Source organism: Melospiza georgiana, chromosome 1 (assembly GCF_028018845.1).
Source record: "Melospiza georgiana isolate bMelGeo1 chromosome 1, bMelGeo1.pri, whole genome shotgun sequence".
Taxonomy (NCBI): domain Eukaryota; kingdom Metazoa; phylum Chordata; class Aves; order Passeriformes; family Passerellidae; genus Melospiza; species Melospiza georgiana.
This window is the reverse complement of record NC_080430.1, coordinates 50,835,989-50,860,206: the sequence shown is the minus strand read 5'-3', so window position 1 is coordinate 50,860,206 and position 24,218 is coordinate 50,835,989. Positions and strand designations below refer to the sequence as shown.

The window sequence follows — 24,218 nt, the reverse complement described above, 5'->3', positions numbered from 1 at the left end:
TGGAACTATAGTTATATTTGTTGTGTTTATGTACAACCCAACAACAATATTCCCAGGACACCACAACGTATTCATATATTATAAAAGGAAATTCAATGAACATTTTCTAATATCAGAAGACTGCATATCCAAAATATTATATTCTTTCCCCCAACATGTTAGTTTGCCATCTCTGCCACTTCTTCCATACAGGTGTTTCTTGGAGAAAGCCCATTTCCAGGATTCCCACACCTATGTTCACCAAGATGGCAACATGATGGCAACAACACAATGAGGTTAGCCAGGTCTTTCAGCAATGACACAAATATCTTCCAGCACAATTTAATCTTCCTAATTGTGGAAAAACATGGGTTGCTGTTAATAACAGGGTGTAGGACCTCCTGTAAACTTTTCTGTAGGTGTTAGTATTACTGGAGAAATGTGATTGGAGTCCGCACTGTCTTAGCTCTTTAGTTTACTTTGTGCCAGATTTAATTTCTACTGCAAACAAGTGAGAAAAAGTACAAAATCTATTTGAAGTGTGTTTTTCACTTTGCTTCTATTTGAGAGAGAAGTACTTGACTAAGCACATCTCATGATAACCCAGCATGTGATTAACCATTTCTAATAACTCAAAGAAATACTGCTGCTGCCTGTTTAATTTGGCAATTATTGGTGTTCTGTAAATGGCTGTGAGTAAGTGGAGTAGCAGAAGGTAAAAGGAATGCAGTTCCTTTTTAATCGATAGTAGAACTTACAGTCACTGTACGTATGCATATGCACCATTGTGCATATAGCCATTTGTCAGAGAGTTTACTCAGCTAATTTGCCAACTACAATGAGCAGGAAGTTCACAGACCATTATTTGGTAACAAAAGTAAAACCATTTGAATGGATTCAGGAGACCCAGGGTGCTCCTTGTTTCATCTCAAGGTCCTGTTGCTATAACTGTCCCCTTGGACACAGGCTGCATCATTTCTAGGATATCATCTTCCTACAGGATCAATAGTTTCTCCACGATCAGCACTGAGATCCAGGAATAGTTCAGTAGTTAGACTGTTCTGGAGTCCATTACAATAGACAATATAGAGCAAACAGTTCTTACTCTGCCAGCCTGGCCTGCCCTCCAACATATCTCTGCAAGAGTTTGTCCTCTTACAGATTCTTATGCACCTTTCTTCCACCTCTACTGCCCCTCCTCCTTCTGCACGCACCATAAATTCCAGATGTAATTGCTTAAAATGTAAAAGCAATCACAGGCTATGAGGTAACCTTATTATTATTTACCACTTTTTGAAGAGATGCCCATTTTTAGAGTCATAATATTCCAAGATGTCTGTGACCCAACGAAGGACATGCGGGGTCTGGGGGAGAGCCAAGCTGTTGTGACAAGGCTGCTGTAGCTGTGGCCATGTAATGCCAATGACATGACAGGCAGGAGCTGTCAGTGTTGCACAGGGCTTACACAGTGTGGGCACCCTGGTGAAGCCCCAGGGTGAGGATCCTGGTCCAGAGACACCTCCACATGCTGAACAGTGGGGTCAGAAATGGATCATCCCTTGGGCCTGGCTACAAAGATGGCAGAGACACATCCTGCCCCATTTCAGAAGCAGGAAACCACAGCAGAGAGGGGGAAGAATAGGAGGTGATTTACAGATGTAGAAACAAAGGGAAAGTTCTCAGATTTGGAAAAATGGTCTGCCATCATCACCTCATTTAGTCAAAGTTTGTTGTTTTAGAAAAATCTGTGGTGGGCATAAAACCTTGCTGATGGAGAACAGTAGTTGTTATGATTAAAAAAAAAAGAGAGAGAGGAGAAGGAAAAATATTGGAGACTCAGTCTCCAGTTAGAACATAGGATATTCAGTTTCTGTAAACTTACAAAAATATTTACAGACAGATTGGGAGATCAAAGGTCTTGAACATATACTATCTAACAGTGTTTCAAAAAAATGGTACAGAATCTTCAAGCAGTGTTGTACACACTGTGGTGTGAAGCTATCAACTATGTAAATTAAGCCAGCCAGTGCCCTTTTCACCTTTTCGTCTTACCCAAATGCAAGGGAAAGAAAGGAAAATTTTCTTTACTTTTAAAGTCAGCATTTGCAGCACTTGCACTTTGAATAAAACCAGGAGTAATAGTCTTTCAAGAGCAAATGTCCTTGCAAGTAATTTGAGTTTTTTGAAATTTTTAATTTTTAATCTTATTTATCACTAATCCTCAACTAGGTGTTCCACAACATCTCTAGCCTATTACTTACAAGAAAATAATTAAAATTTGTTGTAATATTTAACACAATTCTTTTTCAGGGAAACATGACCTAATTACAGGCACGGAACTTTAATTTATGTGCTGGGAACTGACACTCAATATCTTCTTTTTCATTGCTATTCAGGAACCTGGAAAATAGATTATTATCTGTGACAGGTTTCTGGCAGTCCCTCTTGGTTTGACAGTGTTATTTTAGAGAGAAGAGAAAGTCACTTTTGTATATAATGAAAGGAAAAGTTGTCAAGCATTCATACATATTTTATGCTGCATAAAACTTAAGTGCTAGAGGAAAGATTCTGTTTTCAGTCATGCCATTGTAAATTCATGTAGCTTCTGCTGACCTCCAGGCTTGCTTCAATGACACAGGATGGCATCTAGCCCAAAGGATTAATTCAATTTTTTACAGAAGCAATGCAGCTCTTGTAAGTCAGCTGGACCCTTACTGGGTTTTTTTGGTTAGCACAGTCGTGCATAACTGTGATGTGTATTTTGGCATTTTGGCATTTTCTACTGACATTGACAGAACTAAAAGCAATTTCTATCAAAGTACTTTCTTGAAATGGCATCAGGCATAGACTGTATTGTCTATTTTTTTTTTGATGGAAGTGGTAAAAAATTGACTTGGGGAGAAAAACATTTTCTGGTTGTGTGTTGCTAGCTCTGCCTTTAGTCTGTTCTTGCAAAAGATGGTGAGTCCCTTCAGGCATTTTCACATGTTGTTTGTTTTCATTTCCCAGTGTTGCTGAAGCAGCATCACATGAGCACTGAGGTGAAACAGAGCAACCAAAGTAGTTTGGTTCCTATAAACTGAATGGAAGATGATATTGTCTTTAAAAAGCTTAATCATTAAGTTTATATATTTGATAGGGAGAAAAAGAATCTCAATTCTCGTACTGTGAGGCAGCTACTGTAAAATACATCGTTTATTTTAGCAGTAACCAGTGTCCGCATAGACACTGTTTCACTGAGGAGAAAAGCAAAGTTCTACACATATCCTTCCCAGAGTATTTCCTTAACAACGAAAAACATGTTTAGAGTCATGGCTTCACCTCTATTTTCCCAAGAAATGTATGAATGTACAATGAATTTGAGGGATTCATTATATTAAAATACAAGAATAACTTTGCTTTCTTTCTGTAGATTCAAAGTAGCGGAACATGAGATTGCATGCCCTCAAGTATAAGGTTTTCATTGGTTGACCTTTTGTAGCTTTTTTAACAGCTCATTTTCATAATTAGCACATACATTAAAACAAACTGCCAAGTGGAATTAACTTTTCCAGAGCACTAGCAGGAGGAATAACATTCTTAACATTCTGGTGATGGTACTTAGATAATTACCTGTGAAAACAGTAATAGCTCTTGCCATGTCTCTTGGTTCTGGAATTTACAACACAGGGCTGATATCCCTGACTGTGCTGAATCTGGGAAAGAATAATGTGGTACAGAGGAACCTTTGGGAGGCTTAGGCTTGTTTCCATAGCATTGGAAACAAGTAATAGTTCATCAAATTTGCTGTGTCATAAAGATTTGTTATATGCTAAACAAAAATATCTGATCCAAGGCAAATTACCTTCACATTTTAAAGCATCTTCTAAAAGGCACATATGCATATATATATACATATATGTATATATATATACATATATATATATATACATATATATATATATATATATATATACATACCTACACAGAGAGAGAAAGAGAGAAATATGATGTTTTCTTAGCAGCCCCTTGTAAAAACAAGCAAACAAAAAACCCACAAAGAAATTACTAGAACATTTATTTAATTTTTCTTTGGCAGGATGACTCTGAGTTACATTTCTGTTGAACAAACTTGGAGTACTAAGAATGCACTTACCTCTTCAACCATTTTCTTTTTCTTTCTAGCTTTGAGCAGAACAGTATGAAGTGTTTTTTTCTGATTTTGTTAGCAGGAAAATGCTGTTATTAATGTGATGTTTGTTTCATCTTTCTTTTAATATAATATTTCCTGCAGCAGGCTGCTATCATTGGGAAACTTTTTTTTTTAGCTTCATAATAGTGGCATTTTAGAATTCCATTTCTTACTGCAAGAAAGGATTATAACAACATTATGTTAATACTATTAGCTAATTTTGCTACTCATAATAAATAATTACATTACTAGAACCATTATAGTCCAGCCTGTTCCATGTACCATTCAGTTGCACTAGCATTTGAATGTTATTTCTTCCCCATGTCAGAAATCTCTGATCAGTATTATAGGTTATTAGTTTCCACAAGGCTATTTTATAGTTAGAACAAGGTTTTGTGCTTTTAAACAATGACAAAAAAAAAAAAAACATCCTGATGCAGTAAATATCTGAAATATGATTATCCAACAAGAAAAATGTACTTATATAATCCTAAGCAGACACTGCTCTCACAGGTTGCTTCAGGTGCTCTGCACTGGATACAACATCATAAGTTTTTTTTGGCAGAAAGTCTGAGTGTCCATTACATTTTTGAAGATTTCATCAGACATTTTCAGTATTAGGCCTCCCTGCATTCCTATCATCATGAATCAGAGCCAATGTAACCAGGATTTTTTTTAGGTGGTGAGCCATTGAACAGTCATATGATAGGGGAATGCAGCAGGTCTCTGGAAAATTTGGGTTTTTCTAAGCAGGATTTTTCTCCAAGATCTTCATGTCTTACTTTGTGCTACTGATATTCCATCATTATTTCTGAAAGTGAGCAGAAAAGGGTTGTACCAAGGAAAGAGATGTTAGATGTATCATATAACTGTACACTGAGGCAGATAAAGGTTGGGAGATGACTTAAGTCAATGCTGGATAAAGATTTTTGGCAAACATGCCTTCATATATATATAAACAATATTATATATATATTTTTTTATCTTATATTGGTAGCTCTGCAAGAAGTTAGGAAGAAATGTGCCACTTTACTACTTCCTGGTTTTACTGATACTTTATGGAATCTTTTGTTCTGCTTTGATTTGTTAACACAAATATCCTACTTATTCCTCAGTTACTACAGCTTCCTTAGAAGTTCTAGGACATGGTGTTAAATTCCCATTGAAAAATATGCAGAGAAAATAAGCTTTGCTAATGTACAGGCATTTGCCACATACAAACAAGTGAAGAATATTGCTTAGCTATTTTTTCCTTTTAAAATAAGTGTTATTTTTATGGAAATAGCCTGGGGTCCAAAATGATGTCCTCAGAATATTGCCTCAGAACAATTTCAGCATCAACACTGAATATAAATGTACAAGTGGGAAAAAGAATTATACAGTTCCAAGTAAAGGATCAATAGTAGTGGATTTTTTCTTTGTTTTTTTTCCTTTTTTCCTTTTCAAAAACTGGTATATTAAACATGTAGCCCTGTAGTTTGTTCCTTAAAATACATTCAAATTCTATGGAACTTTTTTAAACTATAACGATATATCCTCATCAAATTCTAATGAAAGACAACTTTAGAAAGCTTGAAAGAATTCAGTAATATTTTGGAAATCTCTTTAAAATTATAAGCAGAATAACATTCAGTACTGATATTTCTTTTATAATAATAGTACATTTATTAGATCTTTCTTCTATCATATTTTATGTGCACAACAAGAACTTTTCCTTTCGTTTTAATTATCTATGGAAAAGACATTTGTATGTTCAGTTATGTCACCCAAGTGTTGCTAAGTAGAATTATTTTTTAATACTATTAATAGTTTCTGTGAAATTAATTTTCATTTATTAAAAAAAATGGATATGCACTGTCATAAAAGTGATGAGCAAACTGTAGTAGGTGTAAAATTAAAGAACATACCCTTGCATTATTCATAATTTTAAAGAAATTGTATTCTTAAATAACATTCCTAATTTTCTGGGTATCATTGACATCTCTATAACAGAGGTGAGTAGAAAGAAAGCATCATATTCAGTAGCTCAAGTTTAGTTTGGGTCAAAACTTGCAACTCAGATCTGGTTTTGTTGTTCATTAAGTTTAACCAGGAATTTAAATATCCATAATCTTAAGCAAACATGAAAATTTGTTGACTTGAAATTCTGATTACATTGATACCCTGAACTAGCAATGGGATATGAAACATTGCAGTGGATCATTTTTTTGACCATTGTATGTAATGGATCATACACTTAGCATAGAGAAGCCCAAAATAGCATCTTGTCTCCACTCAAAACCAGTACAGTCTCATAGGAAAAGTGGTATTATGTTATTTTGAGTTGTTGGGATCTTTGATAGCTGCCATGTATCCTCAGCTCACACTGGAAACAGTAGGAATTTGTGCATTGTAGTTAAGAGCCCAGAAAGGCTGTGATGCTGACACTTCCAGTCCTGAAGTCAAAATCAGTCAAAATCTCAGGCCAAATTAAATCCAATGAGAATTTGAATCTGTCTGCTTCTGGGAAAGGCTCTGCCATACACCTTTTTTTGAAAACCCAGTTATTTGAAAGTTACTCTTCAGATTATCTAAGCAGAGCAGCAAAAGGTCCAGGAATGTGCAAGGTCCTTTCCTCTGAGTATTCACAGCAGCTCACACCATGTCAATGATGCCTGTCTGGTGCTTGTCAGCACTGTCAGCACTCACTGCCTGCCTCTGGAAGTTCTATTTTCAGTTCATTCCATATTCATTTAATGTAAAAGGCAGGTGAGGAGGAGCGACAACAGGGATCAGAAAGCCCTTCTCCAGAACCTTACTTGTTATCATTTGATCCTTTGAGATTTAGCCTGTCAACTTAAAAACTTTATATCACAGTATTTGAAGTTTTTACATTACAAAGAGCTGGCGTATAAAATCTGACTAATATCTGCAGCGCCATTCTTTTTTAGAATCTGATTATTTTTATTATAGAAGTTAATTTGGAACTCTTAAGTACTGCTACCTCAAGAAGGAATTTAGTATATATATTTTTCTGCATGTAAATGAGTGATATTCAGTAGAAAAATATGTACATGGCATATAGAAACATTCATAAGACTGGTTGAGTCTTATGAATGTTTCTGTAACCAAGCAGCAAAAATAGAAGTGGTTATTTATTCAGTTCAGATTAAACAGGATAAAAAAATAAAATATTTTATCTTTTTTATCTTTTTATTTAGAGTTACAGATTCATTCAACTAATCCTTTTTATCCTTTTTATCCTTTTTTTTTTTTTGTGCCATGAAGTCTTCGACTAGGACATTTTTGCAAAGGCTGTTGCTGCCCAGGGTAGATGACCAGTAGATGAAATCTAGCAGAGTTCTACCTCCTATACTCATGAGAGACTGTCTGAAAGGTTACTAGGAAATGCCACACGTCACTCATTCTCATGTGTCAGGACTCTCACCTGTCCCACTCTGACAAGGAGGGGGAGCAGATTTTAGGTCTTGCAGGAAAAGATGTCATTGGCACTAAACTGTCAAACCTGCAAGGGCCGTTGAGGAAATTATAAAGATAAAAATTTACTGGAATAAAGTCTCTTGGTTTCTATAGATATAGAAACCTTATTCTTATGTTAAAAGAAAACTGCCGTTTTCCCTCATTCCCAATCTGTTCAAGCCCTCCAAGTGTTGCATCTCCATGAGGGCACCCAGGCATGTACATGGACACAGTCCTTACCATGTGCACCACACTTACTTTAAAATCAGTATTAAAATAAGCAGGATCCCTTGATACCTTTCCTTGCCCTTCAAGCTCCTGAAACACACAGTGTGGAAGAGTTGTAGCTCTGCAGAAGGTTTATAAGAATCTGTTCAGTCTTTACCTCTTTCCCTTTCTCCTCTTGTTTGAGGCAAGGAAAAAAAATTGCAGCTCAGAGATCTGGCAATTTTATTCCTTATAGCTCAATGAATAGATGACTTCAAATTCTGTTGTACCAATAAAATTACTGTGGGAATAATGCATGATACACCATCCTACTTGGAAATGGGACATGGTTCTGGGTAAGTGCTTAGCTCATCCTCATGTATTTCAGCATTGGTGAATGTTTGTGCTGTCGAAGGACATTAAAAAGATGTGCTGAGTTTGTTGGTTTTGTTTTTTTTTTTTAAATTAGGAATGACCTTAATCAAATTTTAATGTTGTAAAAGCAAACATTAAGAAGTTGTTTTCTCATTGAAAATATGCTGACTTACATTTCTTGTCCCATGCCACCATAATCACTCTTTAAAATTATTTTTGGGATAGTAACTATGATGGAAAAAGCCACATACCATATGCATAATGTAGCCAAATCTGATGGGTTTTACTATACATATCTCCTCAAGCAGACAGAATATTTTTAGGATTTTACTAGATTTTGTCCATTAGAATCAAATATTTGGTATAAATAAGTAAATTAAACAGAGAGGTTCATCGTAATTACTTATCATTATGAGAAACACATTGCACTTTGAAAAATAATCCTAAGAGAATAGTTAATTTGCTTTTCACAAATTGATCATTGTTATATATGATTGTGTTGTAATTAACTAATATATCAAAAAACACTAGCATAATCAAATGCTTCTTATTTTGACATGAAGACTCTTGCAATGTACAAACACGCAGACAGATGGGAAATACATCAATTGAAAACCTGTCCTATGAATGTGAATATCTGGAAAAACCTTTCGGATTTTAGAGGACTTTTAAACAAAATATTTACTGTTTAGCATCTTTTTCTGCATTTCTACTTCATCCATCATCTGAAGCCTGACATAGTATCATTTTTCTGAGTCAGTTTGGCAACAAATTAGGAAGACCCAAGTGATTACTCAAGCAAAGCATATGCAGAAGGTGGGGGAATATGAAAGGAGCCAAACCAAAGTCTAATAAATTGTGTTTAAAATTTCAGCTCTCTCCTAGTTAGGTTGTGAAGGTATCAGATGAGTTTATCCACAAGCTGGCAACCTTTCAGGCTCAATATTCCAGCTGCCTGTGTGGCAGGGAAATTATCTAGATTCTCAGAATTTTTATGAAGCTGACAGGAAGGAAAAGTCACAGAGTGTTTCTGTGCAAAAATCATGAATGTAAAGATATTAAGAGAATCCATTCGACAATGATAAAAATCTATGCCTGAGTACACTAAGCATCCAATGAAATAAAATTAAGAGGAGTAGCACAAAAAGATAAGTTTTAAAAATTCATGAGCTAGCCCCCGCACATTGTGAAATGGTCTTTTAGGTTGAAACTGGTTTTAAGACTTTTCATGTCCTTTGAGCTTCTGAGAACTCAACAGCGTGCAATGATTTTTTTTTTCAAAGCATTTTGTTTTAGTAGTGGCTGCGATCCTCCTGTAATCACTTTTCTCCAGAAATTTTCTCCTTCAGTAAAGCCTAAGATACATTAAGGTGTGATAAAAGCACAAGTTAGTGGCATGAATTGCTGTCTGTTGTGAGAGCTGGGAGGAATAAGCCCTACGTGTCTCTGCTGCTAAGTTTCCAGAGAAACCTACATTTTCCACTGCTGATTCCTTTTTCTTCAAAAGGAAAAGCAGGTGACAAGAAGCTCATGCCTCAGAAAACATGAAGAGAAGGATCATTCAGGCAACTAGCTGTGGGTAGCAGAGGCCAGATAATGTAGCCAGCCACTTCCAGCATTCTGCAAGAGCTGTGTATTACAGACCTGAGATATCAGGAGGGAGTTTCCTTTGGAAGGCACAGCTGAAAGGAAGCCTATTTCCTTCAGCAGCAGGGAACAGCATAAAAAAGTGTTTGTGGAGAGCAGTGCAGGAAGATGGAATAAGGAAAATCAGAATATCTCTGTGTACATAAGAGTGAAGTTGTGTGTTCTTACAAATAGGCTGAGGTGAAATGTTTCATTTCTGTTTGTTGGTACTTGATAATGGCAGTTTTCCTTACCCAAAGTAAGGGGTACATTACATTATTACTTGTGTGCTTCTATCAGTGTATTATGGGAATACTGGAATGATATAGGAATGCTACATTAAGTATAAGCAAATGTATTCCTTACCAAAGCCAAGGGATATGTTCATATTCCACACTGAGCTTCATGATGTGTTACACTGCTGAGTAGTAGTCTAGCAGTACTCTTCATGTCATTTCTGTATGAATGTTTGACATACAAAAGCAGCTTTGGCTGAAGTGCAGCCATGCCTTCAGTGTCTAAAGTAAGGATGCACTGGTCCAAAACTGCTAGGTGTTCTTCTGAGTCTGATTCAAATGTATTATAGAAGCTGTCTATATATTTTTTTTAAGCTATGATCAGGGAAACTGCTTACAATAGTCAGACAGAATTGTACAAAGATTGAAAAGAAAAATTAGTTTCATGCAAGTATAAGAAACCTGTTATTTTAAAAACATGCATGAAGTTGTAGATAACACTCCCTAAACTTATAGGCTTTCTCTTCACCATGGTTTTCTGTGTCATACTTCTTGGAGATTCAGATGCTAGAGTAGTTGGAACATCCTTGCTTCAGTACGTGCTCTGTGGCAGTCATACATTGTTGATTTTTTTGTAGTCTGTGTTTAGTGTGGGTACTCAAACTGGGGACACAATGTTCAGCATAGTTATTACAAACACATAGTGCAGTGATTTTAATACATCACCAATAGTGGGTAAATTTGCAAAATTTTCAATTCTCAAGCCATAAAAAAATAAACCTTTTAAATATTTTATTTTTATGGTACAATTTTGATGACTCAATTGCTCACTTCCCCCTAAAAAAATTTCTCTACGTCATTACTTGTATCTAATTCCTTACTTACTCAGATCTATTTTTGAATCAATTTGTGGACCACACCTTATTCTAACATTCAGTTCTCCATGTTTTTTTCCATTCATAGCATTTTGCTTTTCATTTTCTTCATTTTCTGCATGTAAAACCAACAAAAACAGTGTTATGGGAACTAAGGGAGAAGAGTTCTGAAAATAGAAACACACATACTAATTTTAACAACATTGATGGTTTTACAAGTATAAATAAATTTGGAAAAGTATATTAATTTTCTGAAAGCAGTTCAGTAGTGTAGCCATCAGGGAGGTATAACAGCATTTTAAGAGTAAGGAAAATTATTGGGATAATAATAAGGGGATATAAATTGGCCATGGATCACTTCAGACTGTAATTCAGAATAGAACAGAACAAGTACAACAATAATGTTCTGGTGAGTCCAGATTGTAGCAGCTAGAAGGCATCCCATCGAGTCCTGAATGTAAAATGTGTACTCCTGTAGAACTGAATTCACGACTGTAGTATTGAAAAAAAAAAAATGCTGGTTCTTAATATCCTTTCTCTTCTTGGCAAACTCATCTTGCAGCATCACTGCTTGGGTTTAATTTTACAGTGCAGAGTTAAACTTAGAGTCAAATTCTGTGAAGTTTGCCCACTTGCTCATAGTGCATTAGTGTCTCAGTTTTTGTTCACTGATGATTTGTACTTGTGGAAAAAAATATGAAAACAACAAAACAACCCCAACCCCAAACAAAGCCTACTATAAATACTTAAGCACATTTCCTTAAAAATACTCTTTGCAGCTCAGCAAGCAATATGCTGCTATGTGCTGCTTACAGACCTTTTCACGAGCCTCAATTTTCTTGCCAGGTTGGGCTTCCTATCTTTTGGGCCAGATTTCCCATCCCTTGCATAAATTCTTTTATCTCTTCTACCCAGTCCAGTTAGCAAGGTCTTAAAATATGAACATCCATTGATCTTTTGTCACATACTGTATCTTTTTGCCTCTGCGGGCATAGGGGTCATTAAAATCCATATTTTTATCTACTCTATGTATTTAAGGTTTTTTTTACTATTACTACTTTTATTTTCTGCCCAGAAAATGTAACTCTTTCTCTGTCTGTAATCTTCAGTATGTTTTTGCTTCTTTGCTCCTTTTAATTTAATTTTTATTTTTAACAAGGGTATTTAAAAGACTAAAATTGATGTTTGTCAAGTTTATATTCATTTTCTTGAGCTTTTAATGATGAGTTAAAAGTTAGGCAGGATATCTTTTTAATAACTCAGTACTGTACATGATTTGGTTTTTTTCCTAGGTAAGAAATAGTACAGTGGACTTTTTCACCCACATTTACTATATTGGGTTACACATTTATTATCTGGAATGCAGTGATGGTGAAGATAGGACTGAAATTATCTTAGATGCCACAGGTAGCTGAAAAACAGCTATATAGGTTAAGCTCTACTGGGTTGAAAATACCTGTAATAGATATAGCACATTTCTATAAATAGCAGTGTCAATTAAATGTTATTTGACAATAGTAGGTCTATTATGTTCCCATCAATAGTGGTGTATTATTAATGTTGTTAACATCACATAATTTTTGATGCCTAGTCATCATAAGAACACTAAGAGGCAGCTTTTCCTTAGGGAGCAGCAGATCCATTCCACAGAGCACTGCACAGTGCAGCCAGCTGCTGGATGATGGGGTTATCATGGAGAGGTGGGTCATGATTCCTATTGCTTCTAAATTTTCTAATACTTACTGTGTCTTAGGGAAATTATTTTTTCTTTAAATTCATGTTCAAGTGTCTTTTTGTATCTCACAACATGGTTCCCCTTTAGAAACTCTTTGTAATTACCTTTGAATTTGGTTCCTGAATAAGGAATACTTTGAATACTGTTCCTGAAAAAGTCTCCTGTTCTCACAGCAGACTGATTCATTAGACTGGATTTCACTCACAGGCACAATACAGCATATACTCACATATGTCCTCTCTGAAAAGAACTGGTATGAACAAGCATGGGCTTGCACAAGCTCCTAAGAGGTTTACAAAAATCAAATGGAAATTCTTCCATTACCTCAGACTTGTTTCACTTCTTTTTAACTACAAAATACATGTTGGGGATTACTATCTCACTCAACGTATTCCTAGGAGTAAACATCTCAAATATAAGTATATTAGTTATCAACAGCTCATTAAAAACTAATCCATTAACATATTTTTACATACATCTTCACAATATAAATTATTTATATATTCTAAAAAAAAGTTTAAGCAAAAGGGTATTAAAATCCAGTGCTTGGTAAAATTAGTTTGTCATTTTTTTGTCTAAACACAAATTATAATTTGCATTTTTTTTCATTATTTAGAGTTAGAACAAAATTTTTAATCAGCTTTTCACCTATGAATGCATTTTTTTTTTTATTTTTAAACAGAGATATTATTCTTTTAGCATAGAAAATGTTACATTTTCAATGTAATATTTAACTCCTGTTTCCTGCTGAAGTCCAATTACACATGTAAGGCAAAATTAGAAACCTGCAGCCAAATAGCCAACAATTTCATCCCATTTTTAGGAAAATCAAATAATATTTATCATCTGAATGAATTGTGGCTTTGACTAAACTGTGTCGTTTATGTTGAGTGTGCTAATAATGATACACTTGCAAGCAAAAGGCTATTTATTAAAATGATAGAATATCTATCTAAGTGATAGATAATTCTATAATCCTCCATTCTGAACTCCACACTTCTATATGCCCTGTTACAAAATAATGACGTCTGAATGACCTTTGAACAGAACTGTATTGTAGATCTGAGGAAATCTGTCTCTCATTGTGTAGAAACTTCACTACATCAGCTAAATAAATAGTCCTGTTTAATTATCTATCCCATCACATTGGGCAGAGAGAGTAGGTTTGCCTCAAGAGAAATCCAGCTCATTTAGTGACAGAGATGAGATCAGAAATTGCTTGGATGATCTGCTGTTCTCTTCTTTAGCAGACTCATGAGGAATAGGAACTTTAGGGTTAGTACCAGGGACTTGCTCTGATAATACCAGAAAGTCTTCTTGACAAAGCAGGAACAGCCTTCTCTTTACTTGTTTATATGTGCATATTTCAAATTAGAACATCTGGTTCATTTGGGAAAAACAAACAAACAAAACCTGGAAACCTTCAAGATGAGTCCATTCTTGAAGCTCCAAGCCTGAAATTGTGTCCAGTTCTCCAATTATATCACTTCATGAAAATTATTATTTTTGCCTATGGATTTTGTTGTCCTTAAATCCTTTAATCACCACAGCTGTTCCACTGCTGTAAATGCTGAAGGGAAGTAAGCTTCTTAATTATCACTGGTGCTTATACTTACATGTTTGCAAGGTACAGTCTGTATTCATATATTTTTTCATGGTGCATTTCTATCCTTCAGTTTTGTTCTACTTCCATCAGAGCAGATGTTTTGCAATGTCCCTGCCAGAGTAGGAAAAAAATTGCTCCCTATTCAATTCATGTATGTGCAGATGTTTTTTTGCATGCTGCATTCCTCCTGTGTTTTGCTGATAACTTTTACAGTGGGAAAAAAATGTTGTCATTTGCAGCCTGTGCTACAGCAATGAGGATTCTCTTGATTCCAGAGTTTGCATGACTAAAAACAGTTCAGTAAGACTGTCTTTCCTTTTAGTTATTTTTGGTTTTTTGTTTTTCTTGAATATAGAAGATGGAACTCTATTTTCGATGTATATCTGCTTTTTAGAAAGATAGACAATATCTAAAGTTGTTACTATATGATTATTAGAAGATTCAGCAGTGTCAAAATAGTAAGCAATTCCCCTGCCAGAAAAGAAGCATGTTTCTAAATGCATCATATCCCACTCTTTACTGGTGATTATACCAGTATGTCAGAAGTTCTATTCTAACCCTGTAGTTTTGAAAATAAGGAAGAACTTTTGAGAGTCCCTTTGGGCTAAGATTGACCAATTCTTGATCAACAAGCTAAGGCTTTAAAAAAGAGGGGAAAAATCCTAAACCCTAGTATAACTAACTCTAAGGTTTATGCTTAGAGGAAGAAGAGATGCAAAGATGAAATTTGATAAACTGAACCCAGACACTGGAATTTAATTGCTCTTAAGAGCAAAAGATAGAAACTTTGAAAAGAGGCTGTAGTGTTATCATATTATTTGAGAGGCACATCAGAGTTTCTGCATCATGTGTTGTTATCATAGAATAATCTCCCCATTCTGCTTTCCTTGTGATTCTGTAAGGAAAATACCACTAGTGGGTTAAAGAAGAGCATATTTGGTCACTTCGGTGTAAAAAGAGATTAAACAATTAGCATCCAAAGGGCAACAAAGATGGTGAAGGGCCTTGAGAGGAGGCCACTGAGGAGCAGCTGAGGTCACTTGGTCTGCTCAGCCTGGAGGAGACTGAGGGGAGACCTCACTGCACTTACAACTTCTTCATGAGGGGAACAGGAGGGCAGACACTGATCTCTTCTCTGTGGTGAGCAGTGACAGGACCTGAGGGAATGGCCTAGAGCTGTGTCAAAAAAAAAGTTTTTCCCCCAGAGGGTGTTTGGGCACTGGAAGAGGCTGCTCAGGGAAGCAGTCACAGCCCCAGGCCTGACAGAGCTCAAGAAGTGCTTGGACAATGCTCTCAGGCCCATGGTGTGACTCTTGGGGTGTCCTGTGCAGGGCCAGGATCTGGACTTGCTGATCCTTGTGGATCCCTTCCAACAGCATATTCTGTGATATGTAAACCATGTGCCTCTAATGGAAAGGATGGTGCTCATACAATTGTGCTGCATATCAGGGCAGAGTTGTGTTGCTTCTCCCATTGCTGTATTGTTGTGAAATCAATGTAACTGAAGAGATGCATCAGCTTTTGCTAATCCAGCCATACCCTCTAATATCTCTGTTCTCCATTCTGTGCTGTACCTTAAAAGACTTCTTTTTAAGCTTAGAAGAAATTCTCTGAGTTTAATTTGAAGAGATATTTTCATTTGGATGCATTAATTTTATTGATGTAAGATTTGATAGTCTATAAATTATTAGGTCTTGTATGTTCAGTAATCATTCCATAATGCCTATCATGAGCAGACCAAAGTCTTCTTGATTATTTTTTGTGTGTGATAAAAGCTTAACATTCATGAAATTTTTGCTTGTTTTGATTTCCTTTTGACATAATCTAAAAATTATATTATGTGTGTTTGAAAGAAAAAGCAATACTTTCCAGAATTGAGAAATTGAAAGTTTCAATTCACCTAAATCAAAGCAGCAGTAATAAAGTCACCTCATTAGCTTGGTGATGTGTGAACTTGAAATATAATGCTGGTCTTTTAAATGCTGTATGAAGGACTAGAGCATCTTATTTTTCAGTGTTTTTTTAAAAAAGAGAATCAATAAAATAAAATTAAAACCAAAGAAAGTTTACTTTTTCAGTCACCTTTTAAATTAAAAGCCACTCATGAAATGTGCCTCTGCAATAAAAAGGAATAATAAAATTTTGCTTACAGATGCCACACATCTTTTCTCAGTCTAATCATGTCACTTAAATAGTGTTGTCTGTTGTATAAAAATGGCTGATATTGGTGTTAAAAATATGAAAAAATCTCACCGTGATGATTGTCCTGATGCTTGGCTGAAATTTAGAGGCTTACAGTCTGTTTCCATTCAAAGCAGAGATGTTGCTGCTGTTTACTGATTCAGTCTGGTGTTTTTCCAGTGCAGTCCTGACTTTTTTTTTGTTCTGACTGGCCAGAGTCCCATTGCCCTGGCCCAGTGGGAACCAGGCAAGAGAGACGATTTCTTTCCTTATGTTTTCAAGTTCATTTCAATCACAAAAGCTAACTTCCCTTTGACTTTTTACCACTGTCATCTTAAAAGTGTTTTCTGACTACCTTAATGTGATCCTCCCTGCCTTTTTAGTGGATTTCACCACTTTTCCTAGGCACGTGAAAACATATTTGTGCAGCTGTACCTATGTCCATCTCAGCTAGGCCTAATCTCATGGATGGAAGAAAGTTGACGACAGGCATTGTGCTTTGTCCAGCTCTGCACACTGCCTAATTTCCCTCTGGCATAATAGTCATTAAATTAGTGAATATATGTGTGCTTTCTTATGTTATTTAGGGAAAAGTAATGCAATTTTTATGATAGCAAAGGCAGATGTCTTCATTCAGTTCCAGGTCATGTTCATGATTTTAACAATGGAGCTGTTTGTGGAACCATCTTCTATTTGGGTCTCAGACATGAATGATAATCTGGATTTTTTTTAACCTGCTATTGTTCATCTGATTTAGAGCACAGCCTCATGAATGGTTTCAAGGACCTGACTGAAAATGCATTAACCGCAGAGTAGGAAATACAAAGAAGAGAGGAGAAGGCCGCCCTTGAAGGTCAACCAGCTGTGCTTATGAAGAAAGAGTAACCTATGATTGTAATGTGAAAAGAGCTCTCCATGAGACTGAACAATTCTGTGGCTTGTTAGAAAACGGGCATTCTGCATTTCTGTTATCATTGTTGTGGCATTGTGGCAAGAAGATTCAGTCCATGATTTTAGAGTGCAAAAACATTCTGTAGCAGTTTTGTTGTATTCAAGTTGCAGATTTAAAAAGAGACCTATGAAAAAATTCTTTTATTCTAAAATTCCTCTATGATCAGGTTCTCAGAGGTGGTTTCTGAAGCAGATGTTTCAGCCCAATGAATGAGTTAGTATTTTGTAGCACAGAAGAAAAAAAATGAGAGGCAATAAAAAGTAGTAAAATAATAGCCTTAATTGATACAGACTTAAACAATTTATCATTGGATTGTGGCTTAGAAGCTCTTTATAATGAACTAGGAAATAGTCATACCTCAATAATTACATCTAAATATTTACTTTTATAAATAAAACAAAATCCTGAAGTGAATCTTAGAGGCCTAGTCCACTGTGCACTGAATATTGCAAAAGGCCAATTTGCTTCCAGTGCTCTGAGTCGTTTTGAGAAAGACAATTGTCCTTATGTAAATCACTGGTTCCTACTGTTAGAAATAAAAAAAAAATGCTTCATTGTTATCTTTCAGATCATGTGATTGAGAGGGGTTCTATTCATAGGAAGAATAAGATTCAAAAAAGCAATAAAAACCTATTTTTTAAAAATCTCATTTTACGTTAAAGGTCCACTATTGTCTAATGTGTCAGTATCACAATATAAATATTTTCTAGACCATAGTCTTTTTTATATGTGTGTGTGTTCTTTGACTTCCTGCTGTGTATTATTCTTTTCTTGGACATTCACCAAAGTTTACCTGCTCCTGCTCTGAAATATCACATACTTTGGTCAAAATAATAGTCCTCAGGGTATTACTGAGCAGCTTTTATTTTGCAGAGCAACTGATATTCTCTCCTTGACAGCGATTTCAAGTCAGTACAAGAGAGCATTTTATGTACTTCTATTATTTTTGGTTTAAAGGGACCTATTTTTTTTCAGTTAGGAATTTGCTGTGGTTTGACTGAAGTCTGTCTGGAGGAATCTTTGTTCTTTTTTAACCCATTAACTGTTGAAATTGTTTATGTGTCTTGAACAGATGAGAAATTTCAAATGGCTTTCTCAAGAAGTGACAGAAGAGCTCAGTCTAGGAAAAAACCCATTGAGGTTGCACTCTCTGTCCTATAAGGCTATCAGCACAATGCACTACCACTGTTGTATTTCCAGTTGTGATCACACTTTATGTTTTTATTAGGCATTTAAAACCCTGCTATGACTGCAAAGTCAAACATAAGGAAATCCATGGCATCTAAGGCTTTTGCAACTTTAGCTTGCCACTGTTTAATATATGCAGTAAGAAGCTCTCTAATTGGTTCTCCCCTTACACCCTGAAAGAATTCATTTAGTGTGCAAAATGGTCTACACATACGTTAAAAGTGGTTACTCAGTGTTGGGGTTTTTTTGTCTGAGTGATAAGAAAAAAAAGTTTTTCCCTTGTCCCTCAGAAATGTGGCCATAAGCTTAATTGATTGCTGCAAGTACAGAATTGCCCACTTACATGTGACCATCCATATGATGCCTGTGGGGCTGCCTTAGGAAGATTTCTGAATTTCTTTTCACATCTGCAGTCCCCTTCATCTGCTTCTGCAAGTGCCATGCTGAAGCACATAAGTAAAATGTAAAAATGTCCACTAATGTGAGCTGCCTTTTTTGTGATGTGGCATTTTGTATCTTGATTTGCATCTCTTGGCGCCATTTTGTATTAAATACCTGGCATATCAAGCCTCTCTGAAAATAAGGATTGGAATATGTTTGTTTTCTGGTAGTAGGTATAATGAAATAAAAAAAAATAAAAAAAAAATGTGGTAGAAGTAGGAGGAAAAGTATCCAAAAATACAAGCATTTTTGTAAGGCAGCATTTTTTCACTTCCAGCGCTTACTTTTCCTGTTTACCATTTTCCTACATAGGCCTTCCCTCTTCTATGAAAAATGAAGTAGAAAATTCTAAGTGCAATATCTGAGGCTGGGCCATGACATCATTCTGGACATAAATGGGAAAAGCTATGAAATGCAATCTCTGTGATACTCCCTTCAGAAGGGTCAATAAACAGAATTAGAAATTTTGCATCCAACCTACAGAACAAAACTTAGCAAATGTTGTTTAGATTCAGTTTGTGTACAGACAAATCTTAGAGAGAAATCACAAGTCATTGTTTGCTCTGGGATTCTGGTGGTATATCCTATTTCAGGTAATCATTTTAGTTGTTCCCTTCTTTGACTTGTCCAGCTATTTTTCTTCTGTTTGTGTTGCTGCCTTAGTTTTCTGCTACCCTATTTGCTAAACAGATATTTAAATCTGATTTTTGTCCATTTGACTGCAGCCTTCTGCCTAGCCAGGCTGAGTTCTTTCCTAGGTTGCTATTTCTCCAGCTAGGTCTATGTTCCTTCTTTGGCTCTTCCTGGGCACATTATCCACCTGTGACTTGTTTTTCTGCACGGCTTTGCAGTTCCTTCCTGCATCTGTTGCTATTATCTGCTCTCAATCAATTCTTCTCTACATGTTTCTCCCCCAGGGAGAAATAAAACTTTGTGGTTTTATTTAGTTGACATCATTCTCCTGGCACTACAGATTCTTTTCCTATTTGTCCTCTTTCCACCTCCCTCACCTTCAGTCCTGGTATGGCTTCATCAAGAGAATCCTTCCAAAATTTCAGCCTTCACTTGGCCAGATGTTGAGACTTTTCCCTTCTCCAACACCAGTTGCTTCTTGGTCTCCCCTGATGTACTTAGCTCTCACTTTTAATCAGTTCTATCCTTTTTAATCAGTTCTGTCTTTCCTTCCACATCCACACTTTTGCTCTTACCATCAACCAGTTCAATTTAATCATAGCTTAACTTTCTGCTATTTTTTTTATTCTCCTTCCAAAGTGTTTGCCCAATTCCTTCCTTTCTCTACATGAATAAGTTGGTTTGCTTTTCTGGAAAAAGTAGACAATAGATGAGAGATGGACTCTGTATCTTGCAGCAAACATAATGGAAAAATAAAAAATAAAAGCCTTCATTCTCATAAATGTGATCATCAGTTTCCCTTCCAGGGATGGCTTTGTTCTTTCTTATATAGTTTATAGTGAGTTCTGGGTTTACGAGGTATACTAGCACAAATTTTTCTGAAATTTTAGCATTAATATTGATCAAGTCTTGTTGGTTATGCACATATTCACAAGAATAGTTTACAGGTAAAAGTAGGAAAAATGTTTAAAGAGCAAATTGTATATAGGTATTATTAAAGTAATTTCCTATCTAATTTGAATTTTATCCCAAAGTTTCTGAATCATTCCAACTCCTCTCTCCTCTATTGTGGCAGACAAGATTTGTATTTATTTTTGTTCTTCCTCTTAAAAATCTTAATTGTTTGCCCTGAAACCTTTTTAAGAGAAAAATACTACATTGAAGTAAACAATTATCCCAAAGCATTTTTGAGAAAATAATTACACACTTGTAATGGTCTAAGCAATTGAAAATGGAATTTTAATATATCAAGGATTTCATAATAAAAAACCCATTAATTAATCTTCTAGTCAAAATCCTCATAAGCGTTCCTTATATTTGGATCTTACTAAAGGAACAGCTGATAAGGAACTTGTGTTCTTATCACATACCTACATAAAATAAATACTATATTCAAAGAAAAACCCAGTGTGCATTCCAAATGCACCAGTGTAGCCTTTCTGCAGAATACGAAACAGCTGTAGTCCTTCGGGCATGCTAACTTCCAAAAATAAGAACAGGCAACATTTTAATAGGCAATCCTAAGGGAAAGGATAGTCTCTCTTCCTGAAGAAAGACTATCATGAAAATAATTTCTATAAATACTTGACCTTTTCAAAAACAAACTGGTCAGAATTGTTCTTTTTCCACAGGTAGTATGCTAGTGTGGAAGAAACTGAATAGCATGGGAAAAATACAGAAGTTTTCCTGCTTCTGATAAAAAATTTGGGATTGGACTTGCATATCTGCACAAAGGAGAAAGTTGGAGAATGTAGACCATACGAATATGCTGCATCCAAGGGTGAAAAATAAAATTAGTACCCTCAGTCTCACAGCAGCCAGTTTTTGCCTTTCTCCAGACACGTGATTAGTGAATGGCAAGAGATGTGTTTCAGTATCCCAGTGCAGCCTCAGCTATAACTGTACTGATAAATAACCATTCTTATTTTTAATATTCTCAGGAAAGGAGAAAACAATGTCAGCTGTAGTTACAGTTACTTCACTAAGCACCTTCTGACCACCTTCTCTCTCCTATTCCCTACCTTGGCTTAGAAGAATTTCAACATTTAAGTAGTCTAAGCTTTTCTACGTCTCCTAATTACAGTAAGGAATGATCTGGTTATAGGGTACAGACTTCGTGAATGACATGAGCATCAATTATAGATTTAGTTCTTCATTATGTATTTTTTTACTAAATGGTGAAACAGTGTAGAACTATTAAAAATGAAAGATGTACAGTAAATGGCATTTTAAATGCATTTATTCTAAGGCTTTCCAAAATGTTGTTCATTAATTCTGTGGAAAGCTAGGTGTTTACAGGACACATGCCCTCCTTACTAGCTGTAAATAAAATAAAATAAAAATATATACATACCCGTTTAATATTGTTTCTATGTCTGCTAACAGGACTTTATGCATATTGTGCATGCAGAGAGTGAAAGAGAAGTTGTCTTTTATAAAACTAATGCAATACCTTTGTTAAAGTAGAATCTTTTTTCAGGAAACAACACACTTAAAACAGTATCCATCTTCTGATTAATGACATTACTGAGCTGCTGACAAAGAAGGAATAATAGATTTTGCATGAATGACCTCTTGAATTACATTAGATATGCACTTATTTTAGAATTATTTGTGTAAATTAAGTGTGTGTCTAGTTAGGTCATATTTTATATGTTTATATGCTGATTTGCATCATGGTTTCATTAAAAGCTGTCCCCAGGTCTTAACCCTGCCTTTATACTACTCCATGCCAAAACTAATTTTCATTTACATGGTCTCAGTTTTGTCCATAATGTGTTTATGTTTCATAAGGGCATAAATTAATTTTAAAAATTAGCAAGTGATTCCATTTATGCCTCTCTCTTTTACTTGAAAATTATCTATGTGATAAGTAATATTAGCATCACACTGCCTGCTTCTGCAATTGTTTTTATCCCATTATGGCCTCACAGGCAATTAATATCCTGGCCAGAAGACTTTGAAGAAGGCTATTATATTTGCATTTAACAGGCTGTTGCCTGTTCTGTACCTTGAAATTAGTCTGTATTTACACAATTTTTAAAAACTCGGTATTTATTTATTTATTTATTAATTTTATGGGAGGATTTTTGGGGGATTGGTTTGGAGCTCTCTTCTGCTGCAGTATAGGGGTATATGCATTTGACTTCCTTAGATGACCTTTGTCTTACACTCAAAATACAGAGACTGTATTTTGAAATGCACTGCGAGTCACATTATGAGGCACTAGTCAGTGTAATTCAATTGGAAGCTGAATATAAATTGAATTTTGTTAAAATAACTGTCCACTTTTGTTCATGCAACAAAAACTGTCCTGATGAGACCTCCTACCCTCCCTCCTCACAGCCATTATATGTTGTAGGAATGGCTGGTAGAAATAGCATTTAGATGTGAGTGGTGATTAATCTTTTTCTCTCAGGGATTTTTGCAAATTTTGGAGATGGTCTGTGTTTTTAAGGAAAATTAAGGAATAGATAGTAAGGAAGAAAAACATGTCACTTCACTCTGTGTGTCTGGACTGGTTAAGGCTGTTACATTCGGCTTCCTACTATCTCAGAAAGAAGTGGTCAGTTCTGCCTTTTTCTTGCTGAAAAATCTTATGATAATGAGGTGGTTTTTCAATATGGACAAAGATTTCCCTGTACCTCAAAAGCTTTCTGTACTTCCATTTCCTGGCATATAGTTGGGTTCCTTAAGGATATGCTTAAAGGGTAAGCATCTCATATTTATACTTCCTGGAGATAGGAAATGTACAACAGATTCAAATGAGGAAATACCTCAATAAGTCTAATGAACCATCATGTCCTTAAACAAGAATTGTTGTTCTATGACATTATAAGTAAGAATGCTGTCTAGGGATCCTGTTGATCACCAAACCTTATAGAACAGTCCTTGAAAGCACAGTGTCACAGACATGTTTTAGGAAAAATCCTTTCCTTAGGATTTTTTCTCCTGAGAAGCTGAGAGGCCTCAGGAACAAAATGTAAACAATGATTATCTGCTGCTGTGGAATGCAACAGGTGGATCTGTGATTGGTCCATGTTGGTTGTTTCTAATTAATGGCCAATCACAGTCCAGCTGTCCGGACTGTCTTGGTCAGTCACAAGATTTTATTATCATTCTTTTTCTTGCTAGCCTTCTGATGAAATGCTTTCTTCTATTCTTTTAGTATAGTTTTAATATAATATGTATCATAAAGTAATAAATCAAGCCTTCTGAAACGTGGAGTCAGATCCTCATCTCTTCCCTCATCCTGGGACCCCTGTGAACACCACCACACCACAGAACTACTCTGATGCCTGAAATTTTCTTGTGAATACATAGATTTTAGGATGTGGTGACTCAGATGCTGGTGCTACCAAGCCTGCCACAGGCACCAACAGCAATACCACTATGTTCAATCTGTTTGTCAGTGAGCCTTCCTGCTGACTGTGGACCCTTCTCAGCAACTTCTTGCTTCACCTGCTGGATGGGGAAGCAGGTTTGACCTGTGTAATATGGTCAGAACATGGGTAGCTTTATTGTCCTTATTGAGACTGCCCAGAGTTCTCCAGC

At 35.7% G+C, this 24,218-nt stretch overlaps 1 protein-coding gene across 1 annotated transcript in view; it reads left to right on the top strand.

Annotated features, from left to right (window-relative positions):
* CNTNAP2 (contactin associated protein 2) overlaps window positions 1-24,218 on the top strand; it is a 1,020,353-nt gene that overhangs the window by 501,191 nt on the left and 494,944 nt on the right. The window lies entirely within an intron of this gene.